Genomic DNA, 12,505 nt, shown 5'->3' on the forward strand with positions numbered 1-12,505 from the left:
AGAGTCTTCAGACCTTAAGTATGCACCTAAGTCAACTTCCATCACTCACCTTCCCCCCTCCCCTTTCTCCCCTTCAGTGGTATGGGGGGAGAGAGAGCAGGGGAGGGCATGGTGGGGCAAGGTCTGACCAAATTCCTCCCTGCCAGCTCCCCTGTTTCCTCCTGACAACGTTTGACTGTGCTGATTACTTCCAGCAAAGCCCTTATCATTTTCAATGTGAATTTCAAATCACACTGATCCGGCCCTTCTTAGCTAAAGTCAGCTTTATCAACCACAAGAGATGTGGGATTTGAGGGAGATCTGAGTAAATTCACATTGTTTGGATAAACTCATTCAAGGAGCTCAACAAATCAAAGCCGAAATGGATATGTATTCCAAAGAGACAGAGAACCGCCGGGGCGGGGGGAAAGAACAAAAAGTTACCATTAACATTTTTATTTCTTAAAACACACCACACATACCACACGCACGCGCGCACACACACACACACGTGCACATACGCACACACATGCATGTATACGCACACAGCATAGTGGTGCCTTTTTAGTCAGTACTCACGACTTGTGAACCAGTCTGGCCTCTTTGGGCCTCCAGTGAAGAGTTGGAAGCCCAGAGGTTATTGCAAGGGGAAATGAGTTAAGGCAGAGAAAGCTCCCAGACCCTGCCCCCCACCTGCCACTCCCCCCCCCACCTTGGTCAGTAAGACCACTATCAAATATGGTAATGGGTGAATTTATGCATTATCCCGTGATTTGAGGAACTGTGTGTATCATGTATATTTAAAACTATTTCTCTGTAGTTTTAATTATCTCAGTCTGCAGGGGCAAAAGGAAAAAAAAAGCAGGCAGCTCCCGTGCCTGAGACCACAATGAAAGCACTTCCCTGCTGACAGCTAAGATGTCTGTCCTCGCTGGGTGAGATTTTCTCTCAAATTTGCATTGGAAAGGCAGCTTTAAGTATCCTTAAAATGAAAAAAGGTGAGGAGGGGGGCATTTGCATCTAATTTGCTACCCTTGCAGTATTAGAGTTTTATCTGAATAAAGACACGTCAACTGGATTTAAGCTGGTAGCTGGGGAAGTCAACACGGAAAACCTTCCCCAAATGCAGCCAAGTCGGGGAGCCGCTCAGATCTGTGTGTTTCCAGGGCTGCTTCTCCCCCTGATGACTTGGAAACCCTCACACACCGTCGACTACGTGCAAGGTTCTAACCAACCCACCATTAGCTCCAACACCCCGAAATGAGTGATAAAGTGGGGCGGCAGTGTGGATGCTGCAGCTTCCGACCCTGACTGGCCCTCCACGGCAGACCCATGTTCCCTGGGGAGGTGTCTCAATCCAGAGACCAGCGAGACTCAGCTCTCTCCATTCACAGCTGGCCACAGACTCCAGAAAGACCTCCTCCCCCACTTTATCTGCTCTACCTTCAGGGGCTACCTGGACCTTCCCCCACCGGGACGTTGGAGCTTCCAAGGGGATGCTTGCGGGAAGACTGTGGTTCGCATTTAAAATGCTAGATTGCCGGGCAGGGCAGACTGAGGGCCAAAGGAAAGCTGCTCTGGTTCTCTTGCCTTGGGACATTTGTTATTCCCCTAACAAACGCCCAAAGGTAAGAAGAACAAAGAACTAGTTTTCAGTAGGAAGCTTGCTACCCAGGGGAACACAGGACACTGGCGGAGGGAAGTGGTCACTCTGCAGGAGGACGGGGTGCTGGTCAGGCGGAACATGACATGAAGGAAATCCTATCAGTAACAGTATTGTGAGCCATGGCACCAAAAAGGGACAGCGCTTGCCATAGCAACAGGCTGGGCACGGGAGGGAAGCTGGAGACATTGGTGGAGGGAAGTGGACACTGGTGAAGGGACGGGTGTTGGAACATCCTATGACCAAAAGTCTGTCAAGAATAACTTTAAAAATCACAGAACCTCAATAAAAAATTAATTTTTAAAATAACAAGAAAAAGAAAAGAAACGAATTTTTTTTAAAAATTGAAAAGAAAAGAAACAAAACAGCTCCAATACAGAGAAAGACCCAGCAATACTCTGTCCGGGGCCCAGAAAGTTCCCTCTGAGGAAGCGTCACAGCCTCCAGTCACTCTGAGGAAGCTCTTGGCAAGAGCTCAGAAGGCAGATCTGTAGCCCTCTGAGCTGGGGGCACTCTGGCTCCACAGACTGGCCTCCTAACCCCCACAGAGTGGGCGGGGGCAATGGCCTTCAGCTTGGGAGAGCTGGCCCTCCTCTCAACAGTCTCCCCAGCTCTTGTCAGTGAAGCTCATAGTTGAACCCCGTAGGGGTGGGGTTGGGGTTTCCCTCCCGCCTCCCCCAGCTCTGAAGGAGACGCCCATGGGAGAGGGTGCATCTGGGCTGCCTGGCCGCGTTCCCTGGAAGCCCATTCAGCTGCAGTCCAGAAAGTCTTCTCCCAGGAACTGGCCAGAGAGGCCTGTACACCAAGGAAGGCCCAGCTGCGCCCCACCTACACCAGGTGAGCGCCACCTGCCGACTCCCAGTGGGGCCCTCAGCTCAGAGTCTTCGCCTCCTGGGCATGTGGGGCAGACCCCGACCTGCCCTGAGCCTGTGAGCACCCGTTTCTCCCCCCATTGCAGAGACAGGAAGGAGCTGGTGGCAAAGGACAGAGACAAGAAGGCCACCGTGTCCGCAGGAGCCCACATGCGTGTATGCTACCAGTCCATAGGTAGTTTCACTACAACTCACATGCATGTACACTACAAACTCATGCATGTACACTTCTACCCACATGCAGGTACACTACAAGCCTACATATGTGTACACTAGCAGCCCACAGGCACGTACACTACAAGCTCACATGTGTGTACGCTATAAACTCACATGCATGTACACTATCAGTTCACATGAATATATACTACATGCCCACATGTGTGTACATTACAAGCCCACATATATGTACACTGTAAGCCCACATATACGTACACTACAAGACCACCAAGTCCACCATGTACATACAAGCTCGTCATATGCCCGGATCCCACAGCACGAAACAACCTCCCCATGCCCAGACACAGAATGATGGGCATTGCCCACTCCCCCAAGCTCGGATCTCACCCCGACCCACTGCTGGATGGGCCCAAGAGCCACAGGCCAGTTGAGATGTCTGAGTTGGGGGAAGCAAAGGGCCTCCATCCCCGACACACTGGTCACTGCGTGTTCTGGGTGGGTGAGCAGGCACCAGCACTCTGGCAACTGGTTGAACACTTTAGTGGTCAAACAGACATTAAAAGTACTTCTCTGTCATTGTCACTGTCATCCCATTGCTCATTGATTTGTTCGAGCGGGCACCAGTAACGTCTCTCATCGAGAGACTTATTGTTACTGTTTTTGGCATATCCAATACTCACGGGTAGCTTGCCAGGCTCTGCCACGTGGGCTCGATACTCTCGGTAGCTTGCCGGGCTCTTCAAGAGGGGAATCGAACTCGGGTCGACCACGTGAAAGGCGAAAGCCCAACCACTGTGCTTCTCACAGTCATGAAATTTGCTTATAAATGGATAGACATGGAGAGTATCATGCTAAGTGAAATAAGTCAGAAAGAGAGGGACAGACATAGAAGGACTGCACTCATTTGTGGAGTATAGATTAATATCACATGAGGCTGACACCCAAGAACAGTAGATACAAGGGCCAGGAAGATTGCCCCATAGCTGGAAGACTGCTTCATGAGCGGAGGGGAGAAGGCAGTTGGAATAGACAAGGAATCACTAAGAAAATGATGGCTGGAGGAATCAGTTGGGATGGGAGATGCATGCCAAAAGTAGATAATGGACCAAACATGATGACCTCTCAGTGTCTGTGCTGCAAGCCATAATGCCCAAAAGTAGAGAGAGAGTATGGGGAATATTGTCTGTCATGGAGGCAGGGGAGGGTGGGAAAGGGAGGGTATACCCGGGATATTGGTGGTGGGGAATGTGCCCTGGTGGAGGGATGGGTGTTTGATCATTGTGTGATTGTAACCCAAACATGAAAGTTAGTAACTACTCACGGTGATTCAATAAGATTTAAAAAAAAAAGAAGAAAGAAAGTACTTCTCACTTCACAGAGCAAGAAGGCAGTGCCTTGCTGCTGGCAGTTTCCTTGTGGCACCAGTATAATGTCACCCAAGTAGTCTACTCTTAAAAGAACAAGCCCCATACACATTCCCGCTACCTCCTTTCTCACAGTGGAACACCAGCCCCTTTCTCCTACTCAGCCTTGTCATCCCAGCCACAGAACCACCTCTTAGGACACGGGACCAGCGCCTTCCCGACTGCGTGCCACAGATCGCTGATCCAATAGACCATGATGGGGTGAGGGTGGGGAAGGTGGGAGACACATGTGTGTTGATTTCCGAGGTAAGCTGGGCAGGGTGGGGGGCTCTATAGGGACATGTGAGCAAGGGGCAGGGGGATGGTTTTCTGCAGCAGCACGCAATCAGACCATCTGTGTGGGCAGCCTGAATGCCATCATGCTTCCCTGGGAACCCTCTGGGACCTGTCAAAGTCACCTGAAAATGACCCCCCAGAGGGTACAGAGGCTGGGTCGTTTCCCACCGAGTCCTACACCTCATGGTGTGGGGCATTTCTGACCTAGTTTCTGAGGACTGTCACCCTCATGAGCCACGATAATACGCAAACACAAAGTCACGGAGGATTCTGGAGGCTTCTGGAGGCTAGGAGGGGCACCCCCTGAGTGGCTCCTGTGCTCCAGACAGCTATTTGAGAGAGAGAGAGAGAGAGAGAGAGAGAGAGAGAGAGAGAGAGAGAGAGAGAGATTTCTTAGCCTCATTTTACAGATGGAAAAACTGAGGCACAGAGACGCAGCCAGATTGAAATACTGGAGTTGAAACCAGGGCTTGACCCACTTCTGGTCCACCAGGCTGCACTGCAGGCCCCGAGAATCTCTGAGCACAGTGCAGCTGAAGATGGGAGAAGAGTCACTCAGGCAGCCAAACAACAGACAGTGTACATCAGGGTGAAGCACCTCCCGGCGCCACTAGACTCAGCAAAGGATCCGCACCAGTCTGGCCTCTGCTTCCAACTCACGGAGCTCCTTTCTTCACTCAAATCCAAACCACCTCTCTTGAAAGCTCTTGTCACTCCGAGCCTTGGCCATATCTTCCCAGCACCAAGGACAGATTTGGATGTACCCCACCTCCCTTGGAGGGGACCCAGGAGACCAGCTCTCAAACTAGCTGCAGACTTGGGTCCCCAGGCCAGACCAGCTTAGGGAACAGGGTGAGGAGAGAAAAGAAGATGGATGTAGAACAAGGTAAAAAGGAGAGGCCCACTCTGGAATGTTCTCTGGGTGACTCGGGGCAGCTAGTTCCTCTCCAAGAACCTCCTTTTTGTAATAGCCTAATGGCTTGAGTTATTCCGTCAGCCAAATTTCCCTCCTCTGGGATAGTGTTCAAGTCTGAACTGGCACGTTTAGAATATCTGAAGATGCTCAGCTCAGCAAATGTTGTTTTCTAGGGGGCCAACACCCTCTCCCAAGTTGGTAGCAAGACCAGCTAATTCTTCATCCAGCCTGGATGCCTGGCCCGTGCTTGGCAGGCCCTCAGCACTGCAGACTTACCCCCAGTTCCCCTCTTGGTGCGACTGGTCTGCAACCCAGTGACCAGAGGAACCCTGCCTACGGACTTCACCAAGTGCAATTCTCTAATACTGCCCCTGCAGTTGCTGGCTGGGAGCATTTCATTGTTGGTGATTCTTTCTGAGTCTCCGTTTCCTCATCTGCACAATGAAAAAAATGTGGGGGTGATTTCCAGAATAAAATGTAGCAGTGCTCTAAACTCCAACTTACTTGGTCCCAAGTTAGAACAGAATAACAATTTGGAGAAACTTGTCCACCCCATCAAAGTTTCTTAAACTTCTATTTTGCCACTTGCAACCCCTTATTGCCCAAGAAATGTCTATGTGATCTGGTTATAGAGGTATATAAAGTAAATATCCATTTTTTTGAATTTCATAATAAGTCATAAATTTATTTTTTTTTAATTTTTCAAGAAAGTATGTGATTCTAGTTGGTGACCAATGACCCAGAATTTAAGAATCTTGGTAATATACCCACACATATACACATACACAACAAATAAAACATACTGGATAAAAAATTTTTAAGATGTTTTATTAAAAACGTGGAACGAGCTAGAGTGTGTAGAATGCTGGGAGGCTAGAACACAGAAAGGTCCAAGGCAGAGAGGATATGAGCATCAACTATGGTTTGCTAAGGAGCAGCTGCTAACACCAGGAGCTTGAGCCTTTCCTTTAAAAAGGTGTCTGATGTGTGGAGAAGAGAAAGGACCTCAGCTGATACTTAAGCAAGGGAGGTATTTAGACTGGGAACCCTGCAAACACCCTGTGAGATGACCCTTTCCATCAGCATCATCATCATCATCATCATCATCATCCCCTTGGTCGCCGATTTTCTCAAGTGGTCTCAGTAACATCTCCATTCGTCCTAGCCCTGAGATTCTAGAAGCCTCTCTTTACTCATCCTTCCCATTGGTGCCGCATTGGAGGGTCAGGGGAATGAGACCCATCGTTGTTACTGGTTTGGGCATATAAATATGCCACAGGGAGCTTGCTAGGCTCTCCCATGAAGGCAGGAAACTCTCGGTAGCTTGCCAGGTTCTCTGAGAGGGAGAACTAGGCTATAGGATGTCGCTTCTGGGAGCTTGGTTTTATAGTCTCTGGATGTTGACCGCTGATGGGATGACACAGTGCCAGGGGCAGTTTCTGGGTGTGACCACCTAGCTACTGGAAAATGGGGAATCTGGGTGGAAGAGGCCCAGTCCCGATCCAAGCAGGCTTGGAGATCTCAGCCTCGGGTCCCACACATCTGGGTTCCTCTGCCGGTTCCTTCATGCATGTGGAGAAGGGCCTTGAGCATGGCTGTGGCTGGGTTCTAGAGGTCTTCGGCTGCAGGGGCTCTGCTCGGGGCAGGGAGGGAAACTAAACCCACCCGCTCCGAGGTGCCCTGGTGAAGACAGCCAGGCGTGGGCATCCTCTCCATAAGTGAGTTAAAATGAGCAGAACTATTCCATAGATCAATGACACTGATGCAAAAACAAAACAAACCTTATCATCCCACAGAGAAGAGATGAGGTTTGGGAATTGCTGCCAGTCTTCTGGGCGAATTCCTTGTCCCAAGCCTACTTTGGGCAGAAAGTCATAGCCCTCTGCATCCCCTACCTTCTCTACAAATGGCACAAGAATCCTATCCCAAAGATTCCCTCAGTAATGATCTTGTGTTGTAACTCCCTGAGACCATCATTCTTCCTAAAGTTCAATGAAGCAAATGCACACTGTCTTTAAACTCCCACCAGCAAATTCCAAACACTGCTGCAGAGAGAGAATCAATGGCTTCACAGGGCTCACAAAACCACAAGGAAGCAAGCCACCATAAGAACTTCAAAGTCTACAGATATCCAAATGAACCAATAGAATATTAAGTCAGACTTGGAGACAACCCACCCATGCAGCTACATTGATGAGTCTCAAAAATGTGCCCTTTTCTGGGAAGTTGGACCACACCCAACAGTTCTCTGAGACTACTCCTGGCTCTGTGATCAGGAGTGACTCCTGGCTGTGCTCAAACAACCACATTCAGTGTCTAGGATGGAACTGGGTTCAGCCACATGCAAGGCAAATACCTTAACTCCTATGCGGTCTCACTGACCCTCAGAAATGTACCCTAGAGTTAAAAAAATCAGACATATAAAAGGACCCAGCTAGTGGTTATGTTTGTACATTCACTATGTGGAAATCAATCAGGCAGCAGACCTGTGGTTTGTGTGCTTCTCTAAATACTAGTTGTACATTGATGTTAAAAAAAAAAAGTGGATGACTGAAATAAATTAGACACAGCTGAGGGGAAATTAGTGAACTGGATGGCAGGTCTGCAGGAATTACTCAGACTGAGCATGGTGAGAAACAGAGATGGAAATTTTGGAGGAGAGATTTTACGAGAGTGAAAGAGGAAAAGAATGGGAGACTGAAAGGGAAAGAATGTACATACATCTGAGTTAAAGAAAGAGGGAAGAGATTAGAAGCGAGGCAAAGTCAAATAAAAATGATTGTGAAATTCTAGAATTGATGTATCTTATCAACCCTCATCTTTTGTCTGTTTGAACGGTTATAACAAAAATGCGATGAATTCTGGTGTCTTATATATAACCCACACTCACTTTCTCTCTTCTGGAGATGGGGCAGTCTTGATCCAGGTGCCAGAAGAATGGGTGTCTGTGCCCAGTTCACAGTTCATAAACAGTAAACATCTCCCTGAGTTCTGACATGGCAGGAGGAGTGGGGGGAATCCCTGATTTTACTTTCATAGGGACACAAATCCCACTCTTGACTGGCCCACCCTCATCACAATCACCAGTTAAAGGCTTCATTTCTAAACACCCTCCTGGGAATCAAGTTTCATCATATGAATTTAGGGGAGAGCACAAAACATTGGTAATTCCTCAGATTCAGGAAACTCAGACAAAAAAGAATAAATACTTGTCTTGATTATTTGAGCAACAGAACACCAAAGACAAAGAGGAGATCTTTTAGCATCTTGACATTGCAAAGAAGATCTACCAAGGACCAGTAACCGGAATCACTGCTGACTTCTCAATAACAACCGAGTAATGCCATCTCTGATCATTTACAAAATCTTGTGGCGTTATCTTCATTAGTGCTTGAAATGTAACAGCAATAGAAGCATTTAAGCCACCACTGTCTTCATGATAAACCTAGAGTAAACCACATGTTCTTTAAGAGTTTCCTTATCTTAAAACTAGGGTTTGATGGTGACCGAGAGCTTCCACAAGCAAGGTCCAGGTATGTGGGTTCCAGGACGGAATCTCCAAGTTGCATGGCAGCAGAGGACCTGGACTGATCCTCCCGGGGTCCTGCCTACCCAGCAGACCAGCTGTCATGCCCACAATCTGCCTCCGGGCGCCATCTTGGTGCACCAACAGCCCTGGCCCAGAGACTCCCAATTGAATCCTAAAATGTATTAGTGCCCTACAGAGATCTCTCTGGAACCCAGTGATTTACAATCTAGAAATTTATATTTACAATCACCGCCATGCGAGCTCTCATGATATTCAAAATGAGTAATGGAAAATAAATTATCTAGCGTCTGCCCCTGGCAGGTAGGCTTGAATGGTGGTGGGAAATTTTGAGCAAAACATAATTCCCCAAATGAGAGGGAGAGTATTGGGAAAATTATCTGCCATAGAGGCAGAGTGAGGACTAGGATATGGGTGGTGGAAAATGTGCATTGTTGGAGGGATGGGTGTTCCCTCATTGTATGGCTGAATCTCCAACATGTAAGTTTTGTAACTCTATCTCTTCATGATACAATTACAAAGAAAAAAAGTAATGTAGAGTTGATGCCCAATTCAATCAGCTTAATCAATGACTAAATAAATAGCAGTACTCCTACATTATTAAAATAATAATAATAATAATTGTATCACTGTATCAATGTCATTCCATTGTTCATCAATTTCCTCAAATGGGTGCTAGTAACGTCTACATTTGTCCCTGTTGCGTGTTAGTGTAGCCCAATGGCATCTGCTAGCTCTAGGAACATGAAGAGCACGTTATTCTTACTGTTTTTTTGGCATACTAAATATGTCATGGGTAGCTTGCTAGGCTCTGCCATGTGGGAAAAAAATTAAAATTAAGAAAAAATAAAAATAGAGAGGTCATGCTGCCGTGAATAATAAAAATAATAAAATAATTTTTTCAATATAATAATAAAATAAAATAAATAGGGTTTGAGTAGAGATGGATGATAGAATGTATGTAAAGAATTGAGCACTGGACCCGGGTGGCCATGCCTTTGCACAGCCGCTTTGCTGCTGAACGACCAGGACCCAGAGCCAGCTATATTACTTGGGGTTCCAGCGAGTGCTTGCAGCCATGTTTCCAGACTGTGAACTAAGCTTTTGCCCCACACCAGCTAAGGGGGGAAATATCCTTCCTTGGTTTTTCTTCCCTCCGGGAGGAAGCGGTGTGGTGTCCGCCATATTATGGAACTTTTAAAGAGGTATGAACTTGGTGGCTCGGGGGGGGGGGGGGAATGTGTTTTGAACTTGAAACAGCGGGACGCTTGGGCAGTCTCGGGCCAGGGCCGGTGCCGGCTCGAGCTCCGCCGAGATTCGACCCAGGGGGCCATGCCTTTGCACAGCCACTTTGCTGCTGAACAACCAGGACCCAGAGCCAGCTATATTACTTGGGGTTCCAGCGAGTGCTTGCAGCCATGTCTCCAGACTGTGAACTAAGCTTTTGCTCCATGCTGTCCCAGGAAGGAAAATGATTCAATATCCAACTTAAATCTCCCTGGACTTAAGTACTATAATACAGAAATCCTAAACCTTATATCTCTTCATACTCATCAGTGGAAAACTAATTATCAAATATTTCCTTGTCAATAGGGTCGTATTCTTGGGGGATAAACTCCAACAAGAATAGTGAGTTCTGTGTTGAAACTCCAACAACAACAGTGAGTTTTGTGTTGAAATATGGAATTTAATCAAGGTAAAGAGAAAAGGAAGTAAAGTTTATCAGTTATGCGGAGGGGAAGGGGGTTGGGGGGCGGGGGTGGGATGTATACTGGGTTTTTTGTTTTGTTTTGTTTTGTTTTTTGTTTTTGTGGTGGTGGAATATGGGCACTGATGAAAGGACGGTGTTTGAGCATTGTATAACTGAGACATAAGCCTGAGAACTTTGTAACTTTTCACATGGTGATTCAATAAAATAAATTAAAGAAAAAAGAACTGAGCACTGCATGGTTAAAGAAACTTTGTTACATCTACATAATGGGATACCATGCAGCTATTAGAAAAGATAAAGTCATGAAATTTGCATAAGGTGGATCAACATGGAAGGTATCATGTTAAGTGAAATGAGTCAGAAAGAGAGGGACAGACATAGAAAGATTGCACTCATTTGTGGAATATAAAGTAACAGAATGGAAGACTAACACCCAAGAATAGTAGAGAAAAGTACCAGGAGGATTACTCCACAGCTTAGAAGCCAGCCTCACATGCTGCTGGGGGAAAAGGTAGCTCAATTTGAAGGGATTGGATGCTTGGTGAGAAGGGATCACCAAGTAAAGGGTGCTAGGAGGGCCCGCTCGGGATGGGAGATGTGGGCTGAAAGTAGACTACAGACAGAACATGATGGCCACTTAATACCTCTACTGCAAAATACAACACCCAAAAGGAGAGAGAGAGCAAAAGGGAATGCCCTGCTACAGAGGCAGAGTGGGGTGAAGGGGACAGGGTAGGGGTGGTGGGAGGGATGCTGGGACCATTGGTGGTGGAAAATGGGTACTGGTGGAGGGATGGGTACTCAACCATCGTATGACTGAAACACAAGCACAAAAGTTTGTAAGTCTGTAACTGTACCTCACAGTGATTCACTAATAAAAATTTTTTAATAGTGAAAAAAATTGAGCACTGCAGCTGATACTTAGTACTTGAGAAAATAATGATGGCCAATAATGGTGGCCACAAAACCAGTAACCTATTATGCAGGAGTAATGAGGCTCGAGCTAATCTAAAGTTGTTTGTGAGTAATTGCTCCCAGGATCTTGATTTTTTTATTTACTGTTTTTTTGGGCCACGTCCAGAAGTGCTTAAGGTTTATTCCTGGCTTTGCACTCAAGACTCACTCCTGGCAGGCTGGAAGGACCATATGGGAGGCAAGCATCTGACCCACTATACTATCTCTCCGGCCCCAAAATCTTGATTTTAAAGTTTAGTTCAACTCTCTACCAATAGGAAACCTCTATCTGGAAAATGCCAATGCAGGGCAGACACAGAAAAGAGCTCGAAGGAAATCAGTTCCACAGACATGATCCCAGGTCACTTCCATTTCTAGGGCAAACACTCCCTCCACACCCACGCCCAATATCCCCATCAGATGGAGACACACAAATATCATCATCTTGTTTGCAACCCCAGCCTACTTGTCTCTTTTCAGGTGACATATTGATTGCAGAGGGGCCCTGCAGAGAACAGGTGAGCTCAACTCTGCAGGCTAAGCACCGGAAGCTCAAAAAGATGAATATCCTGCCCTAGGATATTGCACCTATACATGGCAGACACGACTTGAATAGAGGCCCCCTGGATCATCTGACTCTCTCCCTCCCAGGCCTGGTCATGGACGCTCAAGTTCTTTCCCAGATGCTCAAATAAATGACTCTACACGTCCTTCAGGTCTCAGCTCAAGTGTCCCATTCTCAGTCATTGTTCCCGCACCAACCAACCACCTGTCATTTACTCTCTGCCACTGTACCCTTTCAGCTTCCAAAACAGCATTGCTCTTTATCTCTAATCACATTATTCTGTGTTGCCCATTTACTTAATGCCTTTGAGCATCCCCCAGTGCTATCAGAGTGCATGCTTGTTTGTGGTGGCTATTCAATAAATGTACGGGCAGGAAATAAATTTATATTGGGCAAACTCTAAATGTTGAGTGGACTCATT

Source organism: Sorex araneus, chromosome 8 (genome assembly GCF_027595985.1).
Source record: "Sorex araneus isolate mSorAra2 chromosome 8, mSorAra2.pri, whole genome shotgun sequence".
Lineage (NCBI taxonomy): Eukaryota > Metazoa > Chordata > Mammalia > Eulipotyphla > Soricidae > Sorex > Sorex araneus.